We start from the raw sequence: 13577 nt of genomic DNA on the forward strand, positions 1-13577 counted from the left end.
TTTGATTTGGCTGCGGTTGATCCTTTTCTCCATCAGAGGTCATCTGTGCTGCTGTAACACTAAGTGCAGAGTTATTTATTCAGTTGTTGCATATTAGTTCCTCAGTAGTTAAAATATCTGAACAAATACAAAGTCTTACACTACATTATATTACCCTTTATTAGTGGGAAATTGAAGTCTAGAGATCAGTATTAAGCCAGTCCCTAAAATCCGCTTGTTCTATGATAGGGACCCCAAACTGACCTCTGATGAAGTTGTATTAGAAGGATTTTACCCTTGTTACTAATTAAATAAATAGCTCTATTTGCATTATTTTTTCTTTATAGTCAAGTTATGACATCAGCCCTCTCAAAGAACTAAGGACAAAGAGAGTCAAGTTCCCATTTACGCAGGAAGAATGTATTTTGCATATTAAGGTCCTGACATTTGGCATCTAGTGTGCAGTAGCTTATTGCGATTAATATGCTAGCATATCACATGTCAAAGGGCTGTTCAATGAAGGTTGAGGAGGGCAAAATGAAAGATTTATTAAAACTCAAACTTTTCAGATGTTGTTGGTTACCTGCTCTTCCTAAGGCAATTTACCTAAGGGCCCTGGGGAGCAAGAACAGTGGCTCAAAACACCACATTTTTTCAATCCTGGAGTGTGTGAATATACATTGGGAAGTATATAGAAGAATTTGATATGTTCAGCAACCTCGCGGACAACACTTGGGTAAACTTTTTTTGTTCCTCACGTATAATACATCTGTTACTTCTGCCCTATACTTTATATATATACATATATATGTATATATATATACACATATATATATAAGTATATATATACACATATATATATATTATTAAGTACCATACTATGCAAACATACTCACCCACTGAATGCAAAATGGTGATTACCATAATGATTCTGAAAATGTTCTCATTTCGGAAAGGAATTCCTATTTCTCAAGGGCACATAATTTTGCCTCTTTATATATGGTTTTTTGAATTTCCAATATAAATACATTCATCTATTTCCCCCTTGAAATTATTAATGACACTTTTGCAAGGCTAAGCTATATTTGCCACTTCATAAAAAGTCTTAATAATGTTCTTTGTTACATCACAGCTGCAGAGTAACCATGGCAACCAACATAACTAACAGAAATAGTTATTACTATGTGCCTTCAATGTCTAGAATGTGCAAGTGGTAGAAATACTATTAAAGTACATTAAAGAAAAGAGATTGTCTCAGTAGTACAAATATCTTCATTTTTGACAATGCCCTTGCAATCATTTTGTTTGAATAAATTATTATAATTAAAATTAAACTTGTCTAATATATCTCCATACTGAGTTATTTAAAAGCAATAAAGATCATATCAGTTGGGCTCACAGATAAGGTCAAAGACGGTCTTGTTTACTTGCTTGTACTTTGGGTTATCTTCTAACGAGTAGCAGCCAGTATTCTGGGTCTCCTGGACCCAAGAATATCATGCTCTAGGATTGCCCTAAATCCAAATCTGTCAGGTCCACTTTCTTAATTTTCTTTAGTTATAGGCCATGGTCTTTTTTTTTGAATAAAAAATTTTTGGAATAATTTTAGATTTACAGAAAAGTTACAAAGATAAGTTTTCCAAAACTCACACCCAGTTTCAATTTTCTCTGAGCTAATCATCTTATATCACAATGGCATATTTGTCAAAACTGAGAAAACATCACTGGTATCCTGTATTACTATTGAATGAACTCTATATTTTATTTAGGTTTCACCAGTTGTTACACTAATGTCCTTATATAAGAAAAATACGTCTTTTCCAGAAGTTGGCATTAGATTTCTTATGGCTTACTGGGCCAAATGGCATTCATTAAACTAAAGCCATCCTTAGCAAAGAATAATGGAATTGACACTACTGGTTTAGAGACTAATCATGATTTATTCTCTGGATTTCAGAGAGGGGATCATCTTCTTTAGCATCACTGATGCACAAGTGCCATCTGAATAAAACCAAAATTAAGTGAGCGAGAACCAAACAGCTGATGGTTGCTGGGCATTATGTCATAACATTATATCACAAAACTTGTATTTGCATAATATAAATGTCAAATACAGTTGACCTTTGAACACCATGGTTTTAACCATGTGGGCCCACTTATACTTGGATTTTCTTTTGTCACTATCACCCCTGGGACAGAAAGATCGGCCTTTTCTTCCCCTGCTCCTTCTCAGCATGCTCAGTGTGAAAAAAACAAGGATGAAGGCGTTTGTGATGATTCACCACCACTTAACAAATAGTAAATATATTTTCTCTTCCTTATAATTTTCTTATTAACATTTTCTTCCATCTAGCTTACTTTATGGTAAGAATACACTATATAATACAGACAACATACAAAATATGTGTTAACTGACTGTTTATATTATCAGTAAGGATCCCGGTCAACAGTAGGGTATTAGTAGTCAAGTTATTGGGGAATCAAAAGTTACGCATGGATTATTTACTGTGCAGGGGAGTTGGCACTCCTAACCCCTGTATCTTAAGGGTCATCTATACTCCTACTGTGGAAAAATGCTTAAGGTGTTTCTTACATTCCCAGAATATTTATTATCATTTCTGAATAATAGAAAAAATAAAGCAAAATTGTGGGCCCTACTGGCATTCTAGCCTTAGCAAAACATGCATTTATGATCCTGCTCAAGTCCATTGGTCCAGATGATGGGGTGGGTAGAAATCTCTGCTGGATATGCAGCTGCACTATTTGGGACTCAGACTGATGATAAGAAATAGAAAATGAGAATAAATCAAAGGAAGGATATTAAAATAGTGTTTTATCAAAATAGGCCTTCAAATAAATACTAACATGAAGAACAATTTTTCTAATCTTTTCTTGAATTTATGTGTGTATGAACTTTTAATTTTCAGTAGTCTCAATAATCCCCCTAAATTTGAGAGCTCTACTGACTGCTTATCTGTGCTCTACAGTGCATTGTTCTGGGGCTTCATTTTTCCATCTAGAAAATTGCATGAATCATAGGATTCCTTGAAAAATCTATTATCTTTTTTTAAAGAATACATTAAAATGTACATAAAGCATCGAGGATGGGAAAAGCTCTGTCTGTGCAATTAATGTTAGACCCATTATTGAGAAATAGTTGGTCATTTCAGTCAGATTTAGTAGGAAAAAATATTCATAATTCCATATACATTATTATAATTGCCATTTTAGCTGAAATCTTAGGAATGATATATGAAATTGAAGAGAAAATGATTCTCTGTCATTGCACTTGCAGTGACTGAAGGAAATGAATCTTCATTTCTGCTGTCTGTGTTGTACCTGTAGAGTTTCCCTTTGTGGTGAATGTTTGTCTTCTTTTTCCTTTATTTTTTAAAAATACTGCCTCAAGTAAACCAAACATAGTTCACCTTAAGAGTAGAAAATCTGAAGATAAACACCCTGGGTTTATAAATCTGAATCTACCACTAGCTAGTTGAGTAATGTTGACCAACTTAACCTAACAGCTCACACCTTGGATTTTTCATCAGAAAGGTGTGGATAAGAATAATAAAAACCTATTTCTAGTTTGTTATCCTTGTAACATAATTTAATATATACTGGAATCAGTTCCTGGGACAGCATAAAAGTTATATTAGTGGTTGATATTATAATTATAATTGTCTATTTGAAAATTTTAAAAATACATTAACTTTTTTATTACAACAAAATATGTAGGAAATGCTAAAGTATAAACAAAGAAATCTGAAAGACAAGAATTCATTTGTGTCCATGTGAGGTGAAAGAACAATTCTTTCCTATTTTGTAGTAAATTATCTCATTGTTAACATATAAGGAAACTACTGCAGAACTTTCTGTTGAGAGAAAAAGGATATTCTTTACCATATAGGACTGAATATCTTTTCTTTGTGTGACAGAGTCTCGTTCTGTCACCCAGGCTGGAATGCAGTGGTGCAATCTCGGCTCACTGCAACTTCTGCTCCCTGGGTTCAAGTGATTCTCCTGCTTCAACCTCCAGAGTAGCTGGGATTACAGGTGTATGCCACCATGCCCGGCTAATTTTTGTATTTTTAGTAGAGATGAGGTTTCACCATGTTGGCCAGGCTGGTCTTGAACTCCTGATCTCTGGTGATCCCCACCGCCTTGGCCTCCCAAAGTGCTGGGATTACAGATGTGAGCCACTGTGCATGGCCAGGACTGGTAATCTAAGCAGAGGATGATAGAAATACCATTAACAATGGCAGTGAAATGAAGTGGTAATGGCAACAGAAAAGGTAGCAATGCCCATCTGGTATTCTGGAAAGTGCTGTTGGAGCAAGCCGTGAGATGCTCTCTGACCACCCTTGGTCTGTGACATGTATTTTTCTTTCTCAATTTACTCAAAACCAAAGAACCATACTCTCCAATGTTGGCTGTAGTGGGCATGATGATAGTAGTGCTTAATTTTTGAGCTTCTAGTATTTCATGCTCTACTGTTGCTAATAAAATTTTAGAATGATAAAATCCAATAGTTAAGAGGATTTTTATTTAATTCGTCTTCTGAAACAATACTCTGATTTGAAATAATAGTGGAGAGAGAGCTAACTGACTCACTCTTACCCCAAGAAGACTATTCATTTGTATTTTGGAAAGAAAAAGTAATAATTTCCTATTAAATGAAAGGTAAAATGCTCAGTATCTTTAAATTTTGATATTTTATTCAATAACCATATTTATTTATTAAATATGTGCATCTGCAGGGATGCATATACATACATACATATATAAACATATATACACACACATCCCAAAACAAATGCATTAGAATCTTTGTAGCAGCTGTATTCCTAACAGTTCCAGACTGAAAACAACATAAATACTCAGCAACAGGTGAGTGCTCAAATAAATTTTTCTATACTCATACAACTAAATAAATTTAAAAGAGCAAAATATTGTTGCACACGACAGGATGGCAGAATTTCATGAATATTTTGTTGAATAGAATAAACCTGACCCAAAAGGTGCATATTATCAGATTCCATCTAAGTGAGGTTTATGAAAAGAAAGAAAAACGAATCTTTAGGACTAGAAGAATAGGGGTTACCTCAGTGGGGGAAAGAGAGAGGGTATAGACTGGAAAGGGACACTAGGGAACTTCATCGAATGATGGAGTGGTCCTACATCTTGATCTGTATGGTGTATGTATATAAAAATTATCAAGCTGTATCTGTAAAATTAATGACATGTATGTACTTTATAGTGTGTGTTTGTGTGTGTGTAAAATTTTTTTTAAAAAATTCCTGAATAGTTTTTTAAATACAGTGAGGTAGGAAGAGGGTGGGATATCATGTTCCATTAAACAGAGCTTACGAGGTGAGCCTAGGATAGGATTGCAGATAAAACACATGACTCTTAATTAATTATGAAGTTCAGATAAAAATAAATGTATTTTAGTATAAGTATGCCCACCTCCAAACATTTGTTGTTCATCTAAAATTCAAATTTGATAGGGTGTCCTGTATTTTGCTTTGCTAAGTTTGATAGCCTGAGAGGAAGCCTGGGGTCAAGTGATACTGTACTAGATGTGTTATCGCTTTGACTTCCACTATCATTACCAGACAAACCCCAATGGATTGGTTTCTCATGAGCCAAATAAAAGACTTCTTGCTAATGTTTTGCAGAAAGAAGGCTTTCATTTGTGGGGTTTAATGACTTAAGTCTGGCCTTTTCGTCTTGTAGAACCAGGGAGCAGCAAAGCCTCAAAATAGAAAAAAAAAAAAACTTCTCTTTACAATTAAAAATTTAAATGCAGTGCTATCCATTCAAGCAGGCATTGTGGGTGTTAGTGCCATCTCTAAGCCCTGTGGGAAGAATGGGCAGTGCCAACAGATGGTCACACTCTTTTCAAGATTGATCTTGCCTTTCTGGCACCAGAATCCTACTTCAGGTTTGCCAAGAATGGTCAGCATGTTGTGTGTTAATTGCTGGCAGGGGCTACCCAATGACTTTATAGGCCCAGCTCACAGTGGGCTCTTGATTAAGGAGAGCATGCAGCTCCCAGCTCCAGCAGGACTGCCTTCAACAAAGTCATGAGACGATACACCTTTAATATTATTTGCACAGTAGGTGGAAAATAAGAGTTATTTTTGGCTCCATTCCTGTGACTATAAAGCTTGCACTGAGTGGCTTTTAAGAGGCCACTTCTCCATCAAGCAGAGCGAATTAAAGTGGGCAGTGTGTAGCTAATGGGATGTTAGCATGAGCAAAGTCCAGTCATCTTTGTCAGTTTCAGGGCTGGTAAGGGAAGGAAGGCATGTGCATTACTGGACAACAATGTGGCATCATCTATTTCTCAGTAGGAGTAATTTGAGATCAGGTGTTGACAGATGGTGGTCTCCCAGGATAGCATTACAGATTTTTCATAAGGGGAGATTAACAGGTTGTTTAAAAATACTCAAGTCTCTAGCATTTTGTGAATGAGAATTTGTGAAAAAATAGAATTATTCAGCATATCTTCATAAAGAGAAGATAAATAGCAGCCCAATTCTTGCCTCAAAGAATGTCTATTCTGTAATTGTTTCTTAAAAAATAATGAAAATAATAACAGAGTTTACTGCAAAAAGCCCTGTGTCAAGATAGAAGCAAGGAGAAACATTGTGCCATGATTTTAACCTACAGAAAAGTAATTGTATGTAAGAGGAGTCAGGCATGTATTACATAGTTAAAATTATCTGTCGCTCATTAACAAAAAGACCTGGCATGAATATTTTTGGAGAGACCATGTCATTCAAAAAATTCAGAATTTAATTTTTTTTTTTTTTCTTGAGACAGAGTCTTACTCTGTCGCCCAGGCTGGAGAGTGCAGTGGTGCAATCATGGCTCAATGCAACCTCTGCCTCCTGGGTTCAAGCGATTCTCCTGCCTCAGCCTCCCGTGTATCTGGGACTATGCAGGGGCTATGCCACCACGCCTGGCTAGTTTTTCTATTTTTAGTATAGACAGGGTTTCACCACATTGGTCAAGCTGTTCTTGATCTCCTGACCTCGTGATCTCCCCTCCTCAGCCTCCCAATGTGTTGAGATTACAGGCGTGAGCCACTTTTTTTCTGAATATAAAATTTGTGTATATTTATAATAGAACAAATAGAAAACATGGATAAAACATAGTGTATAGCTCAATATCACCCACATCAAACCATTCACAAGTGACTGCACTTTGTGAATTTCCTTCAGGTTAAAGTTTTTTGCATTAATGATTTTTTTTTTTTTTTTTGAGACGGACTTTCGCTCTTGCTGCCCAGGTTGGAGTGCAACGGCGCAATCTTGGCTCACTTCAACCTCTGCCTCCTGGGTTCAACCGATTCTCCTGCCTTTGCCTCCTGAGTAGTTGGGATTACAGGTTGTGTGCCACCACACCCGGCTAATTTGTATTTTTTAGTAGAGACAGGTGTTTCTCCATGTTGGTCAGGGTGGTCTCAAACTCCTGACCTTGTGATCTGCCACCTCAGCCTCCCAAAGTGTTGGTATTACACGAGTGAGCCACCACACCCAGCCTACAATGATGAATTTATACTAAATGTATATGATTCCATTACGCTTCAAAGAATAAACTCCAAATATTCATAGCACTCTACACAATTTAACATCTAGAATTTAATATTACATTACACCTGTAATGAAAGTTCTTTTTTACTTTTCTGATTTCATTAGTAAAGAAGAGCCATACAACAGCATTGAGGAAATATTATTTCATACACATCAGCAGCAGTGTTTATGTATATTTTAACTTTGTATTCTCTGAGGTGTATACTATTAATTCTTAGAGACTGACAAATAACAGGCCCTCAGTAATTTTTTGGTGAACTGGATTTATCTCAGCTTTCACTCATCGTATAAGGCCTGCTGTTTGCAACTCTATCAGCTATCTGTCTACTATCAATCATCTATTCAAAGAAGAAACCAGGTTGATTGCTTAAATATTCCTTCATTCTCATTCACCACATTCAGTTTTCACCAAATGTAGGTGCTTCTCTTCTCTATATTGTTCTTGAATATATTTAGATTCCCTCCTACTCTTTGGCATTACCTTAGAAATGCCAAGACTTCGATAACTCTTAGCTGGAATTGCTGCATCATTAAAAAGATGTTTTCCCTGCCTCCAGACTCCAATCTCTCCAGATTTGCCTTGGACTGATGCACATACACATATGTACTCTATTATCAGAGCTTTTTTCTTCATATACAAATCTTAATATGTAAGTTCCCTCCTAGAACTCATACATAATTCTGTTTGCCAGTAACATAATGTCCAGACTCCTCAAGAAGACATTCAAGATCTTGAGAATCTGCCCCATCTTCACCTCCTGCCTTTTCCTCCTTCGCTGAGCGCTCCCTGGACTTTGTGAACCTGTGCTGCCTGCGACATTCCTTCTGCCTGGGGTGGTCCTTCATTCTGCATTCACTCATGTCCACTTAGGTTGCAGAACACAGCCCAGCTGTTACCTTGGTGTAAAACTTTCTTAATTTTATAAGATCTAGCATTCACTCATGTCCACTTAGGTTGCAGAACACAGCCCAGCTGTTACCTTGGTGTAAAACTTTCTTAATTTTATAAGATCTAGCAAATCAGCTGCCTCACCGTGATTGTAACACTCATAGAGGGTTAAACTTCACAGAGATTTTGATATCTAGAAGTGATTGAAAATTATAAAATATTGACGATTGTCTTTAAATAATTTATCATAGGGCTAGACAACAATGGTAGTTTACATAGAATAGGTAATTAAAGGTAGAACAGAGTACTACTGTTATAGGATTTGTTAAATAATTTTTAGCAAGCAATTGTTTCTGGTAGTGGAGTATATGGGTACCTGGACTAATGTTACCACTAAAAGCAACTAAGCATGCAGGATAAAATATTTTTAAAAATTTATCTCATATGCATGGCTGAGCAATATGAATATCTAAGTGGGAAAAAAGAAATTAAATTTCTACCTCATATCAAACACATAAATCAATCTAAGTAGAATATATATCTAAATGTGAAAAGCACAACTTTAAAACTTTTCCAAGACATTTTGAAGGATATTTTTGTACTCAGGGTGGAAAAAGAATTTTTAAATCCAAACAGCATGGAGCAAATGGAAAATTATGATAAATCTGAGTATATTAGAATTACAACCTTCTATCCATCAAAAGATACCCTTAAACAGGGAGAATGATGAGGAATGCCTAGGGAGAGGTTTTGCCTAGACATATAACTCAAAATTTAGTACTTAGAAGCTATAAAGAATCAAACATAGAAATAAGAAAAAGATAATTACCCAAAAGCACAATTGACAAAAAAAATGTGTCCTGGAAATTTAAAGAAGAAGAAACATAACAGTGATTAATAACACCCCCCGCCACACACACACATGGGGATACTTAATCAGAGAGTTCAAATCACACAGACTGACAAGCATTGTAAAGTCCAATAATATCACATGTTAGCAGTGATATAAAACAAAACTGTATTTTGCTGAAGACTAATGGGAAGAAAGTTAACTAGAATGACCATATTGGAGAGAATTTAACAGAACATATCTTATATGAGATTGACATAACCATTGTCTCAGAAATTTAAATTCTTATAATGTACACAAGAGAAACTCTTGCACATGTACATAAGGAGATATATACCAGGATATTCATGGAAACAATTTTTATACTATGTGTATAATACAGCACTAAAAGTTAATGAACTGGAGCAATTTGTGTTATTATCTCCAAAATATAGTATTGAGTTAAAAATATGCAGTAGGAAATATCCAATGAGATATCATTTATACAAAATATAAAGCAGGGCAAACAACATCATATATTATTTGGAACAAAGTTAAATTTAACTTGGAGATATGCTTGGGAGTGGACCTAAAATAAATTTTCAAGATTGTGGTTTCATCTGAATGGGACTGGGTTAACCATTAATGGAAGCCTACACAATTTTTATAATGCTTTTTGTGAAGCTAGTTGACAGGGAAATCACTTTTTGTTATATCTTTTTTCTATGTTAGAAATTTTTTTTAATCAAATTCAAAGCATGTGTATTTTGTTGAGGCAACAGCAATGAAGCTCTGGTTCATTGAATACTAACAATAAAATATAGTTTGGGAGATATTACACATCACTTTTGTTTACTTTTCTAATGTTGATCCTATTTTTATAACAATTCAAATATGTTCAAAATATTTTCCTTTATATTTACTCTTCTGAAGGATGCTCGCTGATGTGCTCTTTGCAAACCAATTTGCTGAAAGAATCAATTTAATTTATTTCCATTTATGTTTCTTCAGTGATGACTTAGCCTCACGTGAAGGACTTGTAGGGATCCAAGGAGAATGTCAGTCATAGACTGATTAGCATGAACTTCTTCAAGTGATGCATAATCTTTGACAACCATAGTAGGAACTTATTCTTCCAAGAGTATCCAGAAGACAGGCGCCTATAGATGTCATCCGTCACCTCTAATTTATTAACTGACTTATAACCTGCTTTCATAGGCATTCATTATATTCTTTAACCTTGACCTTCCCTTTTACAGCTTGCTATAGTTATTTCAATAAAATGCCCTTCCCACCCCTCACTCCAAGTACAAAAAAATCAATAAAAAATATTTTTAGTGTCAAACAGAAAACTTAAGAAGTGCTGAGAACATTGGAAGTGCTGAGAAGATTGGCGCATTAGAGAACACAGGCCATAAGGGGCCCATTTGTGTAAATATTTTCAATACTATTGCTCACGCCCATTGCTTTCTTCCTGATATTTAGAAATCACATGACTTTTAGCAAAATGAATAGCATTTTTATAGTACTCAAGTCTGCCTTGATTGCCTTGAGAACCTGATTATAGCATGATAGCACAGAATGCCCATTTTAATTGGACATTGAATAAAGTTACAGAAATGATTCCTGGCATCTGTGATCCATTGCAGTGGTTGGTAAACTTTTTCATAAAAGACCAGAAAGCTAACATTTTTGCAGGCCAAGGAGTGAAATAGATGTTATAATGTTGGTCCCCATATAATCTTTTATAACGTAAGCTTTTGCAAATATAAAAAACGTTCTTATCTTATAGACCATAAAACATCCAAACAACGTTAACAACAAAAACGGTAACAAAAACTTAATTTTTTAAAAACAGAAACAAAAAACAGATGATGGGCCAAATTGGGTATATTCAGAAGATATGTGATACCTGGAAGACACTTCAAGTTCATTTATCTAGTTTTGATTAAGATTAACTGCATATAGGAGGTTTCAGGAGGACCCACTGTGCAGCCATACAGAGTGGGGACATGGGTTTCTTGGCTCTTTCCCCAACCCCTCCTGGTGTCCTCAGGTCACCCTGCTACAGCCTCAGTGTCTTCACCATCCCCAATGCTTCTGTCTCAGCCTCCTTATGCTTATTCTTGCTTCTTTCTCAGCTTCAGGCAAAAATCATAAAAGCAGTATGAAAGTGACTCATATTTTGGAAACACTAAAATAATAACATATGACTAAATTTAGCATAGAAATGTTAAAAACGTGAAATGGTGAAATCAAACAGCAATTAGTGATGACAAACACTCACCTGAGCTGTGCTAACTGCTGCTGCCACCCACCAAATGCATAATGACATGTGCTCAGACTGCTCTGTTTTGCAGAAAATAATCAACTCAAATTACTGTGTGTATTGATTTCAGGTTAGACATTAAAACAGATTTCAGGATAATATGTTTCCCTTGATACATTCACAAATCTTTGACGATTTATAAAGTACTTATTGGGAAATGATATAATAAATTATTGTATTAGTTAAATATGCCATTTCTCTATTTCTACAAAACATGCCTTTGGGTCCTCTGTTATTCCTGAGTCTACTGGAAGAGCATCTAAGAAGTCTCTACTCTTAAAGTGTGCAAAAAATAGCATATTTCTCTCATTTCTGCATTAAGATTTCAGAGGATGTCAGTTAGACGTTGCACAGCATTTTATAAATTATTCCTCAGGAAAAAAATAGAAAGTTGAGAGCAGAGATCAGTAGGTCTACAAAGTGAATGTGAGGGCATTCCTGAGAAAAATTGTTGGAAAAGAAGAGTAGCTCATTATTCTTATATATGGTAGTGGTTTCTAATGGTTTAGCACCATAACAGGCTTGCTTAATAGATGTAAGCACATTTAAGTTCTCCAGTATAACATTGGGTATTCTACAAACAAGGATGAAGATAAAAAAAATGGACAGACAATTGAAAAATATGAAATTCTAATAATTAGTGTATAGGAAAAAATGCTTGCTTTTATTCGCAGAGAAAGAAATTCAAATATATTAGTTCATTCTCATACTGCTATAAAGAACTCCTTGAGATTGGGTAATTTATAAAGAAAAGACATTTAATTGACAGTTTCACAGGCTGTACCGGAAGCATGGCTGGCAGGCCTCAGGAAACTTTCAACTATGGTGGAAGACAAAGGGAAAGCCAGCGCATCTCACATGGCAGGAGCAGGAGGAAGAGAGAGAGAAAGGGAAGGTGCTACACACTTTCAAATAACCAGATCTCCTGAGATCTCTATCACATCACAAGACAGCAGTAGGGGGATGGTGCTAAACCATTAGGAACCACTACCATGATCCATTCACCTCCACCAGGCCCCACCTCCAAGACTGGGGATCACAATTCAACATGAGATTTGGGTGGGGACACAGCCAAACCATATCATCAGACAAAAACACCAATGAGATATTGTCTTCCCAGAGTACTGACAAAAGTTGACACAATGAATAGCATCTTTGGTTGGCAAATATATGGAAATATAAGGACTCTTATTAATTTATAGATCTATAATTACTTAAATTTTTGAAAAGTTAATTAGTTCCTCTTTATTTTTAAAAGTACTTAAATACTCTTTTTATCATGTAGCATTCCTTTGAGAACAAGTGAGAAAAAAATTAACTCAAATTGGGTGAACTCCTGAAGGAAATTCATTGGCACGTGGGCTGAAAAGTGAAGGGTTTTGGGGTCACCTTGATCTGGGACTCAAACAATGCCAACAGTGATCAATTAATCTCTCTCTCTCTGTCCTTTTATCTACACCTTCAATTTTGATTGAATCCCCAAAATGAAGTAGCACGTCTGGAACTTACATTCTGGAGCTTTCATTATGTATAGAGGTCCAGCATCCGTTCCCAGAAATCTTAGTAAAAGTCTCATAAGATCTCATGATTCCTATAAGTTCTCATATCAATGTTTTAACCACTCTCTGTGACTGTGATAATGATATCAGATAAGAGTGTTCTGAATAATGGCAGCTTTGAATCTGAGTAGAATCAGCCCCACTAAAACTACATGATAACTGCAACAAATGGTTCCCAAGAAAGAAACTAAAGTATGGTTGTCAAAAGGCTGAACAATAATTTTCTGAAAAGGAAATATTTCCATACTCCCTTTTTATGTACACAATCATATTTTTGGATTCTATTTCACCATGTTTAAATACTTATGCTTAAAAATAAATGAACAAAGATGTTTATTGCAATTTGTCTCAAATATTTAAAAAGCCAGACCATAGAGCAATATATAGTTAA

The 13577-nt window shown here is 35.4% G+C and overlaps 1 long non-coding RNA gene across 1 annotated transcript in view; it reads right to left on the reverse strand.

Moving 5' to 3' along the window:
* Positions 1-1052, reverse strand: part of LOC109026252 (uncharacterized) — a 56804-nt gene extending 55752 nt beyond the window's left edge. Inside the window, exon 1 of the long non-coding RNA XR_008678168.2 lies at positions 876-1052. This is a non-coding gene — a long non-coding RNA (uncharacterized lncRNA). The remainder of the gene's footprint in view (positions 1-875) is intronic.
* Between the last annotated feature and the right edge of the window lie 12525 nt (positions 1053-13577).

Source organism: Gorilla gorilla, chromosome 2, assembly GCF_029281585.2.
Source record: "Gorilla gorilla gorilla isolate KB3781 chromosome 2, NHGRI_mGorGor1-v2.1_pri, whole genome shotgun sequence".
NCBI classification, from domain to species: Eukaryota; Metazoa; Chordata; class Mammalia; order Primates; family Hominidae; genus Gorilla; species Gorilla gorilla.